The 18,662-nt window shown below is 33.0% G+C and overlaps 1 protein-coding gene across 1 annotated transcript in view; it reads right to left on the reverse strand.

Moving 5' to 3' along the window:
• Nucleotides 1-18,662, reverse strand: part of LOC118182361 (cell adhesion molecule Dscam1-like) — a 993,488-nt gene that overhangs the window by 940,868 nt on the left and 33,958 nt on the right. The window lies entirely within an intron of this gene.

Consider the following 18,662-nt stretch of genomic DNA (forward strand, 5'->3'; position numbering starts at 1 on the left):
AGAAAAAAGCTACAATGCGCGAGATTCATTCTAACCCGGATATTGTCATTTCAAAGGCCGACAAAGGTGGCCAGATAGTCGTCATGGATAAGAACACTTACATCGATGGTGTCACTAAACTCTTAAACGAAGGACCATATAATCCGATCCCTAAAGATCCTTCACCTTCGGACTTATCCAAAATAAAAACTGCGATCAAATCTTCGCAAATCATTTCAAGCAACTTAAAACATTCGCTTATCCCATCTGTTGCGAATTGTGCCAGATTATATGCTCTTCCCAAAATTCATAAAAGTGGTATTCCTTTCCGCCCTATTGTATCAAATTTAGGTACTGCCTTGTATCCATTAGCTAAATATTTAGTTTCTAGATTTTCCACTCTATTAGACAATAACATTTACACCATAAAAAATTCAATAGAGTTTGTAAAAAAGGTTAAAAACATTTCTCCTCGTAATTTACTCATGGTTTCTTTTGATGTAAAATCATTATTCACCAATGTCCCAGTGGAGGGATGTCTAGAAACCAGACTTCGCGAATTTCATTTCTCTTGCATCGAAATTGATGAGCTAATTTCTCTCACTCAACTCTGTTTGAAACAAACACATTTTATTTTCCAAAATAAATATTACAAGCAAACTGAGGGATTAGCCATGGGAAGCCCGCTCAGTCCCATCCTGGCTGATATCTACATGCATTATTATGAATCAAAATTGTTTGAAACTTTAAACTTCCCGGCATGGTTCCGCTACGTAGATGATACTTTTACCCTGTTCGAAGGTAATAAAGATGATTTAAATAGAGTTCTTTCAACAATGAATTCTATTGATCCTGCTATTCAGTTCACTTTTGAACTTGAGACTTGCAATTCTCTTCCGTTTCTCGACATTCTGGTCACACGTAACACATCCAACTTCAGTACTACAGTTTACCGTAAACCTTCATCGGTTTGCCTTCCACCACACTTTAAATCATGTCATCCGACTAAACAAAAGTTAGCTTCATTTTATTCCTATGTTTTCCGTGCTCTTCAAGTTTGCTCCTCCAAACTAGCCCTTGATGAAGAACTAAATTATTTAAAAGCAATAGCTATTGACAGGGGCTTTTCACCCAACATTATTAATCAAGCAGTTAAAAAATTCTCATCTCAACACACTAAAAGCCACACTCTTATTTTAGGAGATTATAAAAATTCTGTTGTAATTCCCTTCTTTCCATCAATTAGCTATAAAGTTGCACATATTTTGCAGAAATTTAACTTTCGGGTTGTTTACTCTCCCATCAATAAAATTCCAACTTCTATACTCAAAGACCCCATTCCGGATATGAATTCCTGGGGTATTTATAGGATTCCTTGCCAGTGCGGTTTAATTTACATTGGCCAAACTAAGAGAGCCTTAAAATTTCGCGTCAAAGAACATGAGGCATATGTTAGAAAAAAGGAAACACAGAAGTCTTCTGTTGCTCAACATTGTTGGTCCGAAAATCACACTTTCAATTTTTCTGCTGCCAAAATTATTCAAAAAACATCTTCCATTGGAGAACTGGATTTTCTAGAGGCATTTCACATTCATAAAAATCTTTCTGTTCTAGTTAACGATCCTAATTCCAATCCAAATTTGCCTTCGGCTTTTAGAGAAATTATGTTTTAGTTCTGGTTTCGCCAACAGATGGCGCCACTTGCTTATTCTTGTCCAGGCTTTCTTATCTTATCTAAACATTATTTCCTATCTTGTTCATTTGCGGTTTTGCAGCTGAAGATGATGGTTCGGTAAAACCATCGAAACTAGTCCTGTGAAAATTTTGTAAATTAACGCTGATTTTTGTTGTTTGACTTCTGAATTAGTATTTATTCGGCGTGTTATTGTGTCTTAAATATAAAGGTATTAAGAGCAATTGCAATTGGGGTCGGGAAGTCATGCAATTATTTAATACATACTTTTTAGAGCGAATTAAGCTCATAGAAACAGCCATTAAATTATGTTTTTATTTAAAAACAATTGTTGACATCTAAATATATGAAAGTGATATAAATGAGTGTTATGATCTATGCATTAATCAGTAATTACATCTTGCATACCAATGCATTATAAAAAATGTACACTTCTAAATATGTTGTTGTACATATGCTCGCCAATAGGCCAACATATGCTCGCTTGTTAAAAAATGTTTCACAACCATTTGTGAAACAGGTTGTAATAATTTCCACATACAGGTTACCGCGGCATACAAGAGTTTCCTTACAAGAGAAATCTGTCAACAACGGACATGTGTGTCTGTGGTGAAAGGGGTGATGCAGATCGTTACCTTTTTCATTGTCCGCTGACTCACAGCCGTCATATCAAGCATCCTACCAACATCGAAATTGAATTTAAAAGATTCCTCATTAAGCATCACAACATCCACAGAAATATTAAGGCAATTATCGACAAGCTCCATCAGTACGGACTTGACTTATGCCAGACATAAAAGTGAAACTACTACCTTCAAGACCACCGAGACATTGCCAGCTAGGAAAAAGAATGAAGTCATTCATCCAAGTGAGTGCCTTCAGTTTCTGCAAAACACATCTAAAATACGAATGAACCGACTTGTGAACCCATAAATCAAACCGCAAAACAAAAGTGTACATGTCCCAACGAGCTGAACTTGATCTTGACCTTTGAACTACTAGTGCACACAATTCAACGAACTGAACTTTGAACCCTAGACTACATATGCATAAACACGCACAATACTAAAGCACCAACCTCATAAATATGTAATTCTCTCAATGCACACTGCTTTTTGTATTTTGTACTTTGTATTTTTGTATTCTCATATTGTATTTCGTACTCTGTTAGCATTTCAAATTATGGATTTAATTTAATTACCATGCTTATTTCCATAACCAATTCCCAGTACCCTGTCAAATTATCTTTCTGTGCACAAGTACCATGAGCCCACAAATGAAATGTAACCTTATGTAATTGTCCTGTTATGCAAAATGCAGCCTTTTAATAGCATCCAAAGCCTGGCACTGATGTGCCCATGGTGGTGCAGTTCTCTAGTTAGTACACTCACTTCCAAAAGTTAAGCACGAAAATGTAAATTGCAAAAAAATCAATAAATACTGCTTTGATTGACACAAAATTCGGCAGGAAAGTAGCATATATATTTATGCATAAAACAAAATCAATAATTATATACAGAAATGAAAACAATATTAAATTTTTGTAAGTTATCAGATAATGACATACTGGAGACTTAAACAGAATTATGTATAAAGTGAAAATAAACAACATAAAATGAAAAAAAGGACAATAATAGGCTATGTGATCCCCCTCATCTGTATACAAAGTTTACACCTTATGACCATGCTTTCAATTAGTTGGTTAATCACCGCAGAACTAAGCAAACACCATTCTTCTTGTAGAGCAATTTCCGGCTCAATAAGGGTGGCTGGAGGTGGGAAACGTGAAGATACTGGATGACCGAGAGCATCCCAAAGGTTTTCAATGGGATTTAGGTCGGGCGAATATGCTGGCCACGCCATACGCGCAATCCCTTCACTCTCTAGGTAGTCATTGACGATGCCAGCTCTATGGGGACGTGCATTATCGTCCATAAAAACAAAAGTACGGCCAACTGCTGCAGCGTACAATCTCACAATGGGTTCTAGGACTTCATCTCGATAGTGGACAGCCGTCAAAGAACCCCATTTAAATATGTGCAGGTCGGTGCGGTATCATTATGAAAACCCTGCCCTCACCATATTGCTCCGTCTCGGAATGCGTGATGGTTTGGGACTGATTGCGTGTTCGTTGCTCACGCCATCTCCTTATACGCTTGTCATCTGGCTCCAGAGCAAATCTTGACTCACCAGTAAACATGACATTGCCCCAGTCAGACACATTCCAATTGACATGTTCCCGACACCCTTGTAATCGTGCCCCTCTTGAATGGACCGACAGAGCAACACAAACTCGAGTACCCGGGCGTACAGTCCACTCATATATAATCTTCGGCATACAGTAGCTGCAGATATCGCCTTACCAATGGACACTGTGACCATAGATGTCACACGTGTGGAGGTCGCTCTGCGATTCCGCTTGGCTACAATAGCAATATATCGATCTTCCGAGGGGGTTGTAACCCTTGGGCGACCGGCTACGGGTCTTCGGACAACTGTCTGTGTGGTTTGGAATTGTTTCCGTAAACGTGAAATTACAGAATGATGAACGCCGAAGAAAAGAGCAACATCTGGGATCGACTGTCCTGTTTCAATGCGCCCCACAGCACGCCAGGGTTCAGAATCTTCCATTCGTCTTCTGGAAGTCACAGAAACACGAATGTCATGAAAACAAATTGTACAAAAGTTTTAAACACCTTCTATCAGCACTTACAATCAACTTCTATAACCCTTCATAAAGCTGGCTTCTTATAAGACTGCCTTTTTTGCATATTTCTTGACATGAAAGCACGATTGGCTGTTACCTAACATATTTGCATACTACCATCTACCTCTGCAGCGAATTTCATCCTCTTCAATTCTGATTGGCTTAGTGTCCCATATACTTGTTACTTTAACTGTACTGAGTTTCGTGTTATCTGGCCTATACTATAAATTATAATTATTGTATAATTTATATAAATTGAAATGTTTGACCTGAAAAGGTGTTTACGTACCGAAGCATAGCAATGATCTTGAAATATGAGTATCAATAAATATTGATTTTATTGTTTAATTGCTTTTACGTGCTTTGCTTTTACTTTTAAAAAGAGTATAAATTAATTTTATGTATTTTTACATAATAAAACTGCATATGAATTTTCTCGAATAATATAAAAAATCAATATTACTATGAAAAGGTTTTAGAAACTAGAAATAAGATTCATATTTACGCAATTTTGTCATGGGCTATTTTGACGAATCGCGAATAATAATCATATATTCTTTGAAAATGCAACAATAACGTTTGTAATTTTTCTTAGCTTTCAAACGCATATTAAAATATTCAGAAATTTGTATGAATAATTATTGGGAGATAATTTATGGGGGATGTAAAGTTAGTAAAATTTATACCTTCTTGTGAAAAGTCTTGAGTTTCTTAAAATAAGCTTATGCATCTTTTCTGTTTTTACCAACACATTATTTCGTGATTCCAGCAGGAAAAATAAATGATATCCTTTAAAAGATTTGAAATTTAAATATTGGTAAGGCTAGCTTAAAATCAAGCTGTTTTCAGCTTTTATCAAGGAATGGGCTTTTATTGTCTCATAATTTACTTTGTTTGCCCATCATAGAAATCTACAGCTTAAATCTTATTTTATTGCTTGCAGGGAATATGAGTACCAGCTATAGAGCAAAACTACTTGTTTATTTTAGAAATACAGTTAACTGAGGACTGATTAACATTTTCAGCAAAAGTTCTATGTAACATGAATTTACGCATATAACATAACGTGCGATACAAAAAATAATAACAGAATCTTTTAGTAATATATGATACATTGATAGAATTATAAATATAGTATTTCTATTTGTTTAATTAATTTCATATGCCTTTTAACAGAGTTTTTTTTTAAAGATTTGGCTCTGAATTTATCAGTGATAAGAAAATATTACAAGCGATACCAATTATACTTACCATATTATACCATTTCTTATACTGTCGGGTCTCTTATAAGCTTTTAATGATATTTAAAACAGAAGTCTGACGAAATACTTATCAAATTAAAGTGTGAGGAAAACATCAACATAAAAGTTTGCTTTTTCTCAGAATAAGCAATATTTTTTAACCACTTCATTACTTTTCCATGTGTTATGGTACTACATTAGGATGACAATTATAGCTCCAAAAATAAAACTGGTATTATTATCAACATATTTTTGTGGATCCCCAGAACATCTCGCTGCAGCTAATTGTACTCCAGCGGTGTCACATGTTTCTTGACACCCATCAATTATCAATATATCTGATAATCTGGAATTCACGGTGCATTTCTTTAAAATGGGAGCTCTGATATTTAGATAATTCTTTAGGACATTATAAAAAAACATTGTTAGAGAATTTTGTTAAATAATAATAATATAATATCCAACGTTATTGCACATGCAAGATACAAACATTTATATAAATAGAGATTAAACAATTTTATAGATATTTTTTCCCGTTTCAGTTAAGCCTAAGATACAATTTTATTTATTACTTGTAGTATCTTTAGATAAAACGTTACCATACTTAAAGGTGTCTAAAAACACAGTGAATAGTTATAAAATTCTTCTGGAATGCATACACTCATAAAATGTGCATAATGTGCATTTTATTGAGCACATTTTATTAAATGTGCATTTTACTTCCAGTTCAGTTAGAATAATTTGCCGTATAGTAAAGATAATTATTTGGAAACGTTTTACAAAGCTATCCTTGCGTAACGTTCTGCTTAGCTAGATATTTGTTCATCCTAGACAAAAACAAAAACAAAAAAAGCTGAATTCAAAGATCTATTACCAAAGACAAAATAAGTAAAAGAGTAGATACAATTTCTAAACCTTTCTAAAAAAGATTTCTTTTCGGAGAATCAGAAGTATTAGCCACTTAATTCAAAGAATTATTCAAGGAAACAAGTGTAAATGCAAATGTATCTGTAAATTCAGCAAAACGTGAAAGAAGCCAAATGTAAATAATTAAAATTACAAGGTTAATCTAAAAGTATTAGACTTAAAGCAAAAGCATAAAGGAGCAAAATATTAGAGGGAAAAAGAAACCATTTGTAAATAAAATTTTAGGAAACTAAAGACAAACTTCTAAAAAAAAAAATAAGTGAACGTAAAATGGGATGAGAGAACCGAACAACTTAAGATTCGAAACATGTTGTGTGTTAAGTCACCCTTTAAAACTGACAAAATAAATACACTTTAAAAATGCAAAATGTCAGAAGGAGAAAAACGCAACGGAAAGAAAAAGTTAGAAATAAATAGAAAGAAGTAAATTTTATACGTAAGGCAAACGGGAATCTAAAAAAGGAGATTGATTAACTGATTAAGACAGAGCATACAAAGGCTGCCAGCCTAAGGAAGGAATGTTTTTACAGTCTAAAAGAGTACTCTACTCTTAAATGACAATAAGTTAGTAAATTGCACACAAGATAAGGTTACAACACTTGTATATACAGACCTACATACACAGATTAATCTGATACATCTCATATTCGCGTCCTAAAGCTGTTTTGACGATTAAAATTGTAAGATAAATTATTAAACAAGCAAAATTTGTAAACTAAAAAGTTGAAATGCTTAACATGTGTATACGGCACTAAGGTTTGATCCTAGCAGAGCCCACACCCTTTGCGCGCCCGTTTATATGGCGCGTATCGAGTGTATATGGACATAGTGAAGGGAGTGTGCAAAGCCAAGTTTGTGCAATTCTTGGATTTTTTTTTTTTTTTTTTTTTTTTTTAAGTAAAAAATAGGTCGATGTGTACATGAATACCGAGTTTATGAAATTGTTTTACTTGTTATTTTCAAGTTGGCGATTTTGAGAAACACGCGAAGCAGTGGGGGATTTTGCACTTTTCCAGTTTGTCGCCAAGGGTGTGGACTCTCCTAGGATTTTGAATGAAAACAAGTATTATTATCTTTCCTCGAAACCTGTTAAAATTATGACAAGTACAGTTATGAATCATAATGACTTCTTTCCGAATGTTACCTTTTTGAATCAAATAACTTATACTCTTAAAATACAGTTGAAATATAAATAATAATCATAATGATGCTATTAATAATTACAAGTGAATTCGTTTCTCAAACAACATAGGAACACAGGAAAGTCCCAGTTCTCCAATACACTAAGTTTATCTTTTGACAGCTGGTTTCTAAGAATGGTTCTTACGCACTATCGCAAACATCTTAGTGCAATTTGGCGATCGTTTAAGGATGAAAATGTACTGAGCATGCATTTATATGTACTTAGCTTTACATATTTACGGATGAAAATTTACTTAGTATGTGCGAGTTGCTGGTTTTCGAGAATTCGTTTTTAGAAAGAATTCCAAACTAAAGATATTTATAGTAATTTTGGGAAACAATATCAGCATAGGAAAAGAAAACATACATTAGCAATTTTGAATTATTAAGTAAGGATTATGTCCTTATTTAAAACATTAATATTATATATATACATTAAAAAATAAAACACTTATTTAATATTATATATGTACATTAAAAAAAAAATAAAACACTTACATTCTTTTTCAAATCTTTCTGTAATTTTTTGGCGTTATTCTTCTCCCGAAGTACACAAAGATCTGTTTTCACTTAAAAAACATCAAAGAATTGCAAAGACTCGGCTTTGCGCAATCTTCGGCAACAGCAGCTATCTAAAAAAAGCATTTTCTCGTTGTTCTCTTCAGAAAACTTTCAGCAAAACTCTGTATTCCTGCCGAAATTTTACCGTAGTTTCTTCCATTGCTGGCGAATTTCACAACCTCATATTTTAAAATTAAGTTTATGGTAAATATTATCACGAATTCTGTATAACGTTTGAAGGTTCAAATTTGAAACTTGGAATAAAAAACAAACTGAACGCATACGAAAATGGCGGCGTTGCCTTGAGTGACCGATTATTATGGGCATGGTTGCCGGAAAAATGTCTATGCGTATGGTTGCCAGAGTTTGGCACTTTCTGAAAATTTGGCTACTTCTGCTAAAGATGGTTGAGATAGTACGTAAATACAGTAATAATTATTACTTAACCATAAGATTCACATAAAGTGACTTTTAGTTGGCCCGGCTGTGAAATGGTTTGGCGCCATAGCTACCACATATGCAGACCACATTACAGACGAATTTTCTGATTTGGCATTCATTAATTGGTGAAAGTTGTTTGTGAAACGTGAATGTTAGTACTTGTGATGCCATTCTTGAATCATTAACTATCAAAGAAGAAATTTAATCTTTGCAGGAGCTCCAAGATTACTCTTCTTACAGAATTCCTACAAGAATTTCGTAACAGAAATTTTATGTAATTGTAAAAATCTCAACAATGACAGACATTAAAGTAAAGATCAGTTTCAAGAAAGAATTTATATCTGATCAGTTCTATGTATTACTCACTGATTAACGTAGGTTTCTTCTGCATCTAGAAGCTTGTGTCAACGTTCTGCAAGTCTAACGAGACTGGAAGTGAGTTATCGCTTTAGTTTGCAGTAAATGACAAGTCCCTGGAAGGTTAAAGTAACCTTTTTATTTGATTATTGATTGAACAGAAAGGCACTGCTTGACGATAGACGAATCTCTGCTAGTTATTATTTATTTGTGAGCCTTCACTGCTTTTCATTACTCCCCTCGCGTTTCCTCGCCAGGATGTAAATGAGTTAGTGTGAAGGAGAGTATTTAAACTATTGGAACAAAAAGTTTAATCAGAGTGTGATTTCGCTATTGTGAGCGCACGTTACTATTTTCTTCCAGCTGTTAGCCTTAATATCGGCTGCGCATTCTTGCCGCTAAGTTATTACCTTGCTGGTGTAGGTTCTGAATTAATCTGTTAACTTGAATTGTCTAGTCTCGCAATACTCATCACCTTTATATTTGGGGCTACATTGTATTTTTAAGTACTCATCGCAAGTGGACGGTGTTTGCAAGCACGTAAGTCCGTGCTGTCTGTAAATTATATTGTTTTAAGAAAAGGGTCTTTTACTCCCTGCCCCTGGTTGTGTTTATCTTCAAGCTTGTGCTAGAATTTGCAAGGATCAACACTTAGGTAGATGTAGTTACATTTTATAATAGATAAACGAGGTATATCTGACACATTTATTTGTGAAACTTTTTTTATCATCCTGTATTATAAAAATTAATGTTTGCACTGAATATAGATATTTAGAAATGTAAACATAATGAACCAAAACTTTTAAAACATATAAGTAAGTATTAGTAATGTAAGAGAATAATTAATAACTCCGTAATGTAAGAGATTGAAATGCCATTAACATCACAAAACGTAAATATCATTCATCGCTTTAATAATCTAATGCGCAATTTAAATAATATTGTAATTCATTTTTGTAATATCACTAAGGCCTATGAAGAAAACCTTTCGCATCCATTTTATGAATATATGAAAAAATCTTTTCTTTAAAAGTCTTAGTAAAATTACTAAAATGAAATACATTATAATTCTTTGGTACAAAATATTCAAATATATAGTCTCTAAAATAATATTAAGTAAGTCCTTATAAATGAAACAGATTTAAACTGAGATCATAAATTCTCTTCGTCATGGCATTTGAAGTGCAGTTGCTTAATTTATACAATTTAAGGTACAAGGATTTGAGTTAAGTCTAAGAGTAAAGCAGATTCCAAACTCCATTCAGAGCACTTTCAAATCTTGTCTTCAGGAATTTCAAGAAAATTTAGTATTTAACATTAATTATTGGATTTTAAGCGCCAAGTTTCATGCATCGTGATTTCAATGCGCATCTTAAATTTAGCCTTGAATGTAAAGCATTCCTCGGTTTGTTAAACAAACAAACATTCAGAAAACTTGAGAAGTCTGGGAATGTAACGATAAATGCGGTATTCTAGAAAGTAGCAGGTAAATAATCCTTGTTATCCAGAGTGAGATATGCGAGGATTAACTCTTGTCAAGTTTTATTAAGGTGCATGTTTAATTGCATGTTCCACTTCGTTAAAACCGTAGGCGAATCCTAAACTGTCTAGAAATTAAGCGCAGAACACCTGAAAGGTATGCATATTTCCAAAATAAGAGACAGAAGGTGAATATTGTCAGAATCTGAGTAAATATAATGAATGTATTAAATGCCTGTGGGCTAAGCAAAATTAATTTTAACGAAGCTTAAATAATGTAAGAGCTTTTCTAACTAACATGATTAAATGAATATTAATTAAGTTATTCAATAAATGCCAGGATGAAAAATTGTTTAATCTAACATTCATTAAACCAGAGAATTATATTTTTATGAATGTACATTTTAAATAAATTGCCATATGTTTAATATCTTCCTGTAACTTTATAAGATTTAACGTCCTTTACTATTATAAAATATGGCTTAAACTTTAATAGACATTTTAAGAGACTTATTGCTTAGTTTAATACAGTAAGTACAGAAAGAAACTTTCGAAGGGTGTAAAGGACACTTTATTTTAAATTTGATTAGATGAACAGAATGCACTCATGGTGCTTACAAAGCCAGCAGTTAAGGCGAGAAATTCAAATGTAGAACTAAATTTAAATATTTAATAGCCAAAGGCTATACAGAACAGTTAAATCGTAGAGTTGGCTCGGATTTTACTGGCGTGAATTTAAACTATCGGAAGTAATGCAAAGACAGGAACTCTTATCTAGAATAGCAAAAACTAGCAATGTGACCTTCAAGCCGCAGAACACGAGTTGACTTCAAAATCTCAAACCCTCATTTAAAACCATTTCATTTATATAATACTAGAAAGCCGGGCGGTGATACGAAATGACCACTGTTCTAGCTGTTATAAATTGTAATTAAAATGATTTGTGCAAAGGTGTCTGCTAATTTAAACTGAATTACTCAGGGCAGGCGGCGAGGACACCCCTTTGCTTGCTGTCCTACGAGGTTTCCCCCTTCTGCTTGCTTAATTGCTTAAAGTAGAGTGCAATGAAGGAAACCACCGGCGGTGCATTTCTTAAGAGCCAGACCTAGCTCAATAAATAAAGGTGATTTAAATAATAAAATGTTAATTTGCATGTCAAAGATCTCTTAGTACACAACATTACTTGTGTAGATCTTTCCATCATTTTTAAGCTCGCCTTGCAGAGGACATTCAATTATTTTTAATTTTACGTCCGTTCTTTCACGAACTCTTGAACAGGCAACATGAAGTTGACCGTGTCCAAATGCAGGCTCAGGTAAAAAAATGCTAACACGCTTAAGCGTTTGACCCTGAGACTTAATGATGGTCATAGCTAAGGCAAGTTTTACAGGAAATTGTCTACGTCTCAATTGAAACGGCAACCCTGTACCGTAGCAACTTCACCCCATTGACTAGTGCAGTTACGCAAGCAACCAATAAACTATCGACGACAAACGGACACTTAAGCCGCATATATATATGGGGTGAAGTAGCATCATCTTCTCCGAAACGGCTGGCTCCCGGTCTTACCAAAGCACACCGTTGGTTTCGCAGGTCCGTGGCACGCCATTTTGACCATTCGCGTCTTCTTGGGACTTTAATTACCCGATATATTAATTAAAAGCTAATTGTCCCCTACATTTTCCACTTTCTTTCTTGGGTTTTCCTTATTAGAGGGATCTGGGCTACGTGTCAAATTCTTTTTTTCTCGAATATCTACGGAACGGAGCCGAGTTGAAATTCGAGACGTGTATCTTTGAATTCCAAAACATTCTCCGAATAAATCGATAACGTTGTCATCTTCGTACGACGTGGCAACAATAAACTATCGGCGACACACACTTTAGCCGCTTATATATATAAAGATTTTATTTGCAACGCTATGCAGAATAACTAAAGAAAATTTTTAAAAAATAATATTTGAAATATAGGTGAAAGTAAGTTAGCAAGGAAATACAAGTCTACGTGATGTACCGTGTGTTATGCTTGTCTACAGAGCATAGCGCATAAAATTGATTCCGTTTAAACCGAGTGAACAAAACTGAGCTGAGAAAGAACTAATAAATGAAGTAGTAATATAATAGAATGCAGAAGCATTTATAAGTCATTTTCAGGTATGTAAGTATAAGTAAATCTTTAAATTGTGTTTTCAGGGATTTCAGATTTTTGAAAATTTTGGGTATTGAATATATCTTTTGCGTTTTAATTGTTGTCGAATCATTTTAATACTTGATTTAAATCATTCCAATACTATTCATAAGAGAACTGTCCATCCATTTTACTATTGATGAATTTTTCTAGGAATTGTTAGGCTTTTCGTAAAATAACGACCCATAAAAATTCCAAAAATTGTGAAAAATTTAATAAATAATTTATTTTTCGATGATGGTTCATAGGTTTCTGATTACTTTTTATGCGCAAGGGTCTATAGGGATATAAGCATAAAAACGTAAAAATGCATAAAATTATTTTACTTTTTTTGAAAAATTTTACCTCTATCATTATGAAATTGTATATTTAGGTAAATATGTGCAAAACACACATAACTGAAAAATATTTTAAAGTTTGAACAAAAAGTAAGTATGTTTGCTTTTGAAAGTCCCGTGTCCCCGTAAGTACATGTGAAGTATTTTTCATTCTAGAGGGAAAACGGAAAGAGAGAAGTGACAGTAAGGATTCCAAACATAAAATAACTGGTTAAACGAATGAAATAAACCTCATAACTTTAGTGAAGGATTTGAGAGCAAAGAAACTTTTATTGCAACGTATAAAATAAGTATAAAAAATTCTTAAAGCTCATTTATTTTAGTAAACAACCAATTACGTACTTAATTAAAATGTAATCAAAGATACTCCACCTTCTAAAATGGCATAGGTTGAGATCTGTACATAAATATCTTTATTCAAAAATTTCGGTGCCAAATTTTTAATTGGTTCGATTTCCGGCGAAGGCTTTGCTCATTTTTCATATCTCTTGCTTCCAAAATACCTAATGACTCTACAGTGGTGCCCGGACTAAAAGTTTGGTGGATGATGATTCTCTGCACCCAGGATTTAACGATTGGTCCTCTGAAAACCTAGAGTAACTACTGGTCCTCTAAAAAACCCAGTCGCTCTTTAAAAGGGGGAGTATATGAGGTATTTATCCCGCCTTCCTAGCATGCCTTCGGGGTGTGGTGGTCATCACACTGGGCCGATATTCCAGAGGTCCGTGGTTCGTTTCCCGGCGAAGGCGGTTGCTAATTTTTCATCTTGCCTGCTTCAAAAAATTCTAATGTCTCTACAACCTAATGCACACGCCCTACTCGTAACATTCTGCTATGTCCCAAACAGACTGGTGACAGTAGTTTCTGCTAATATGAAACCCATATTTCCTCGAATTTCATTAGAGATGTATTACTCATTCAATTAATTCAGTTCTAACTTCGCGGCAAGGCAAAAATAATAAAAACACAAAATATCTTCACTAAAAATTTAAGATACAGAAAAACATAAAACACCAAAAACAGTTAAAATAATAATAATAATAATAATAATAATAATAATAATAATAATAATAATAAAACTTTTTTCACAATTAAAATTACAGGTTCTACGCAAAAACCAGCAATTCGGCCAGCGGGTAAGAAGACAGATATTTCGATGCACAAAACTTAAAGTTTACTTTTGGTCTCACTCGGTAAAAAGACACTGCAGGCGTAGAAACTGATTTAATTTGTTGTAGACTCTATGTTGAGTCAATATATGGTATGATTTAATAATTTGAATGATAATTGCAGAATGGATTAAGCATAATTTAATTCGCAGTAATAAAAGAAGACGCTACTTTCTTGTTGCGAAGCTTAGTTTCTCTAGATGGCAACAAGTCCACTATTCTGCTAAGTTTCAAATGTAAATACGAGTAATTATGGCAGCTATGTTAAAAAAATTAGGCTTAGTCATACTTAAATTGTTGATAATTATACAACTATAACACACAGGTTAACTAAAGGCATAAAAACCTTAACTGGATGATAAGAAATCCACACAAATATATAAGAATAAAAAAACTGAGCTCACTGAGCTGAGTAACGGAGTGGGTATATATATGCATATATTTATATACTTTTGGTGCGGCTAATTACAACCAAAAAGAGAGGTGCACATCTATTGTGCATGTTATAGCAGTCCCACGAACAAAATTTCAACGTTCTGAGTCTATTCGTTTTTGAGTTATGCGAGATACATACATAAATACGTACGCACGTACAGACGTCCCGAAAATGTCTCTTCTGAATGCATTTTAAATGAGTTTTATATTTCGTTTGGGGAAAAGGAGTCCTTTATTCTGTCCTTACGTACAGATGGCAAGCAAAAACATCGTTAAATTACATTCGATAGCGGTCAAGATGGATATTTTTGTCGAAATATGGTGCCCGAAATTTTTCGCCATTACAATTCTTCCTCCTTATTTCGTACAAGGAAGTTAAAAAATCTATATGCAAACTTTTGACACCACCACTGGAAAACAAAGTAAAATATTATCATGATATACAGTAAATATTAATTAAATATCTGCAGTCATTTCGCAGAGTAAATAATTTGATACATTTGCAAATATATTATTTGAAGGTATTACATCGATCAGACATAATATAATAATTTAGTTCAGACTGATAAGTAACTGCTTACGTATTTTATCATTTCGAATGTAGAATCACAGTTTGTATTATAAATAATGTAGTTTGGGAAATATCTCTAGCAAATTGAAATATTATAAATCTCAGTTTACGAATTTCAACATTATATCCTTAAAATTGTTTTAAATTTAAGCTTACAGAAATCACTTCCTAAGTAATTAAAATAGCTAGTTTAATATATATCTTTGCTTTGCACTTTTGCATGCACGCGCATTTTTATCTAGTTTTTTAAGCATGAAAAAAACATCAGTTGATTCATTAACTAAATCCACACTGAAATGATTTGATTCATGTTTTAGGACAGGGAATCCAAAAAATTTCTTAAGAATGGCTTTTTTCATCGTTTCCCTTACTTTATTCTCCGTATTCTAAAGTAGATAATAATAATAAGAATAACTGAACATAAATTATTTAACAATATTAAGAATATTAGCAAAATCTTTTAAGAAATGATTTAAGACGTCTTAGTTTATGTTTAATTAATTTCTGTATTATTATTTTTAATTTTAGAGATATAAACAAGTTTCAGAAACACAATTACAAATTCTAATTGCTCAAAAGTTCGATCATAGCTGCGCTTCACGTATTGACGCAATATTTTTAATATTTGACACATAACTGCTTAATTTAAATTTTAAATCATCTCGTTCGATAATACTTAGTTTCTGGTTTTCTTTCCAATTTTTCCTTTCCTTCGTATTTTTTAAAAAATTTTGTTGTGTTCTTACGTTTTTATATTTCACATATTGGGTAAAAAATTCATATCGTAAAAATTATCATCGATTTTTAAAGCATATTAAACTATTTTAATTAATTTCTTTTGCTTTCATTTATTGCATAAGATTTCTTCTTGATTGCATGGTACAGTTTTGTATCAATAAACTATAACGTATCAGCTCGATTAATAATGTTTTTTAAACAATGGCATTTTGATTATGTCGAAGATTTGCTAGTAGATAATCGGCTGTCGATCCCTTGATCACACTGACCCCCTTTTAAAATTTCATTGATCACCAGGAGGTCAATACCGACTCCATGGGAGCTATACTTTGTAATTCCTGCCCAATTCATTGAAGAACACTGCGGGAAAGACTCCACGTGATGGCTATTTGCCCGAGAGAAAGTCGAGACTCAGTATAGTGGCTAGCCAGTATAGTCAAGACTCAGTATAGTGGCTAGCCAGTATAGTTAAGACTCAGTATAGTGGCTAGCCAGTATAGTTAAGACTCAGTATAGTGGCTAGCCAGTTTAGTCAAGATTCAGTATAGTGGCTAGCCAGTATAGTCAAGACTCAGTATAGTGTTGCTCAGACAGTATAGTGGCTAGGAAAGCCGACTGTAATACCAAAGGGCCCGTGTTCGAATTTCGGACAGCATGGACATGAATTGTCTAATTCTTCACAGAAGATAACAGTGGCCGCCTATTATAAGCATCCATAGTAAAATAACTACAGCTTCTGGTCTTAGTAATTCCGAAAGCCTGAAAAATGGCTAGAGCCCGCTATTAAGAAAGAAAGCATTGAGACCCTCGACTAAAGCTAGGTTGTATTTACATTGCGCAACTGGAAAAACTGCTCCTTAGGAACCTGGGTTTCACTAGAATGAATTATACCCTCAGCACAGGCGGGTTACGTTAAAAAATTTTAACAAACGTAATATTTTTTTTTCATAAATTACACGAAATTTTAATAAAACGCATGGAAAATACGAAGCGAAAAAGAGATAATTACTTTAAAGAGAATAATTGCCACATTTATAAAATACGTTAAATTCTTTCGTAGTTGAAATAAACTGTAAACTGGCTATGGCTGCTTAATTGTTTTCCTTAATTTAATGATAAACATATTGATGATATGGTACCTTTGGCCACAAATGGCATTAAAATATAAAATGTATCACTATTTAAATAAGAAATAATAATAACTGAAATAAGAGATATGCGTAATAAATTTAGAATATTTTAAAACACGTATTGTCGAATATGAAATCCAGATGGAAATTCACGAATTCACTATTAAGTGAAAGCCGTCATTTTAGTAAAACCCTAGATGCATAAACTAAAGTTTGGATTATGTATTTTAAAAATAATTTATTCTGGATTCAAGTTTAAATTTAAAAATTTGAATCTGAAGGATTGTTAAAAAAATCACAGTACAACTTGTCTTGATATTTAGTAGTCAAAATGCTCCCCAGGATATGTTAAAGCCGTTCCATGACATTTTAGTGCATTTAAATTTAAGGAAATTTAAAAATATTTCTGTTATATATATTTATTATTTTAAGCTCCATGAAATTACGAAAGTGAGCTCATATTAAGGCTAACTTTGAAAATCTATCGTACTTAAGTAAGAATTTTGGTAGATTTTTACAAGCGTTATGTAAAATTTTGTATATATTTGGGTTTGCCAAAATACCATATGATCCTTAAAATAACTTTCGAATTTTACAAGTTTAATTTTATGTGAATACATACCGTAGCTCAGTAATAGTTGTTTAAAAAGTTTTGTTTCATTTAAATATCTACTGCAAACAATTAAATTGTTTTAGAATCAAATTCAGTCTCTCCTATTTTACATATATGTTATATAAATATTTCCTTAATTTATGTATCCTTAATTTATAAGGCAGATAAATCTCCAAATCCTCTCTTAGAATGCATTTATTAAAATTAGTATTCATTATGCGATGCATAATTTTAATTTCCTATCATATTACAGTTTCAATAAATATTTTCAAGGTATTTATTGTGACGTTAACCATGTGCATCAAATAAGCAGTTGCGAGAGAGCATGTAATATCACAATGCTGCAGTAAATTTTCTAATTTTACTTCCTTTGTACAATACTATAATCGCAAAAAAATTCAGGTGTCATATTTCAACGAAAGTACTCGAATCCATTTGAGCATTTTTTGCTTGACCTGTACGTACGGACAGGATAAGTGAGGGTATATTCCAAAGAATGGATTTAAAATAAATTCAGAGAGGATTTTTTTTTTCGTGACGTACTTACTTACCTATTTACGTATTTTGCATATGTCAAAAACGATTAATCGCAGAACGTTAAAATTTTATATGTTGACTGCTATAATATCCAAACTTAAAACTGTGTGAATTTTTTTCCTTTAAAAGTGATTTAATTACGTCGTTCTTATGTTCCGGTTAATTTTCTCAGCTTTTACGTAATCTGTTTATGATAGGTGTAGAATTGGCAACAATTTAAAAGTGTAAGCTTCGCTAGGCCTAACGTGGCCGGTTGTTTGTTTACATTTGAAACTCTTAGTAGTATAGTGAATTAAGTCAGTTGGTGCACCATTTTCAGAGTCTTTGTGCCTAAAGTGGGATCAAAAGTTAACTTAAATTTTCTGAGCACTGAAAAT

The sequence above is a fragment of the Stegodyphus dumicola genome, chromosome 12, assembly GCF_044657685.1.
Source record: "Stegodyphus dumicola isolate Sdum_Otavi_A_Nest chromosome 12, ASM4465768v1".
Classification (NCBI taxonomy): Eukaryota; Metazoa; Arthropoda; class Arachnida; order Araneae; family Eresidae; genus Stegodyphus; species Stegodyphus dumicola.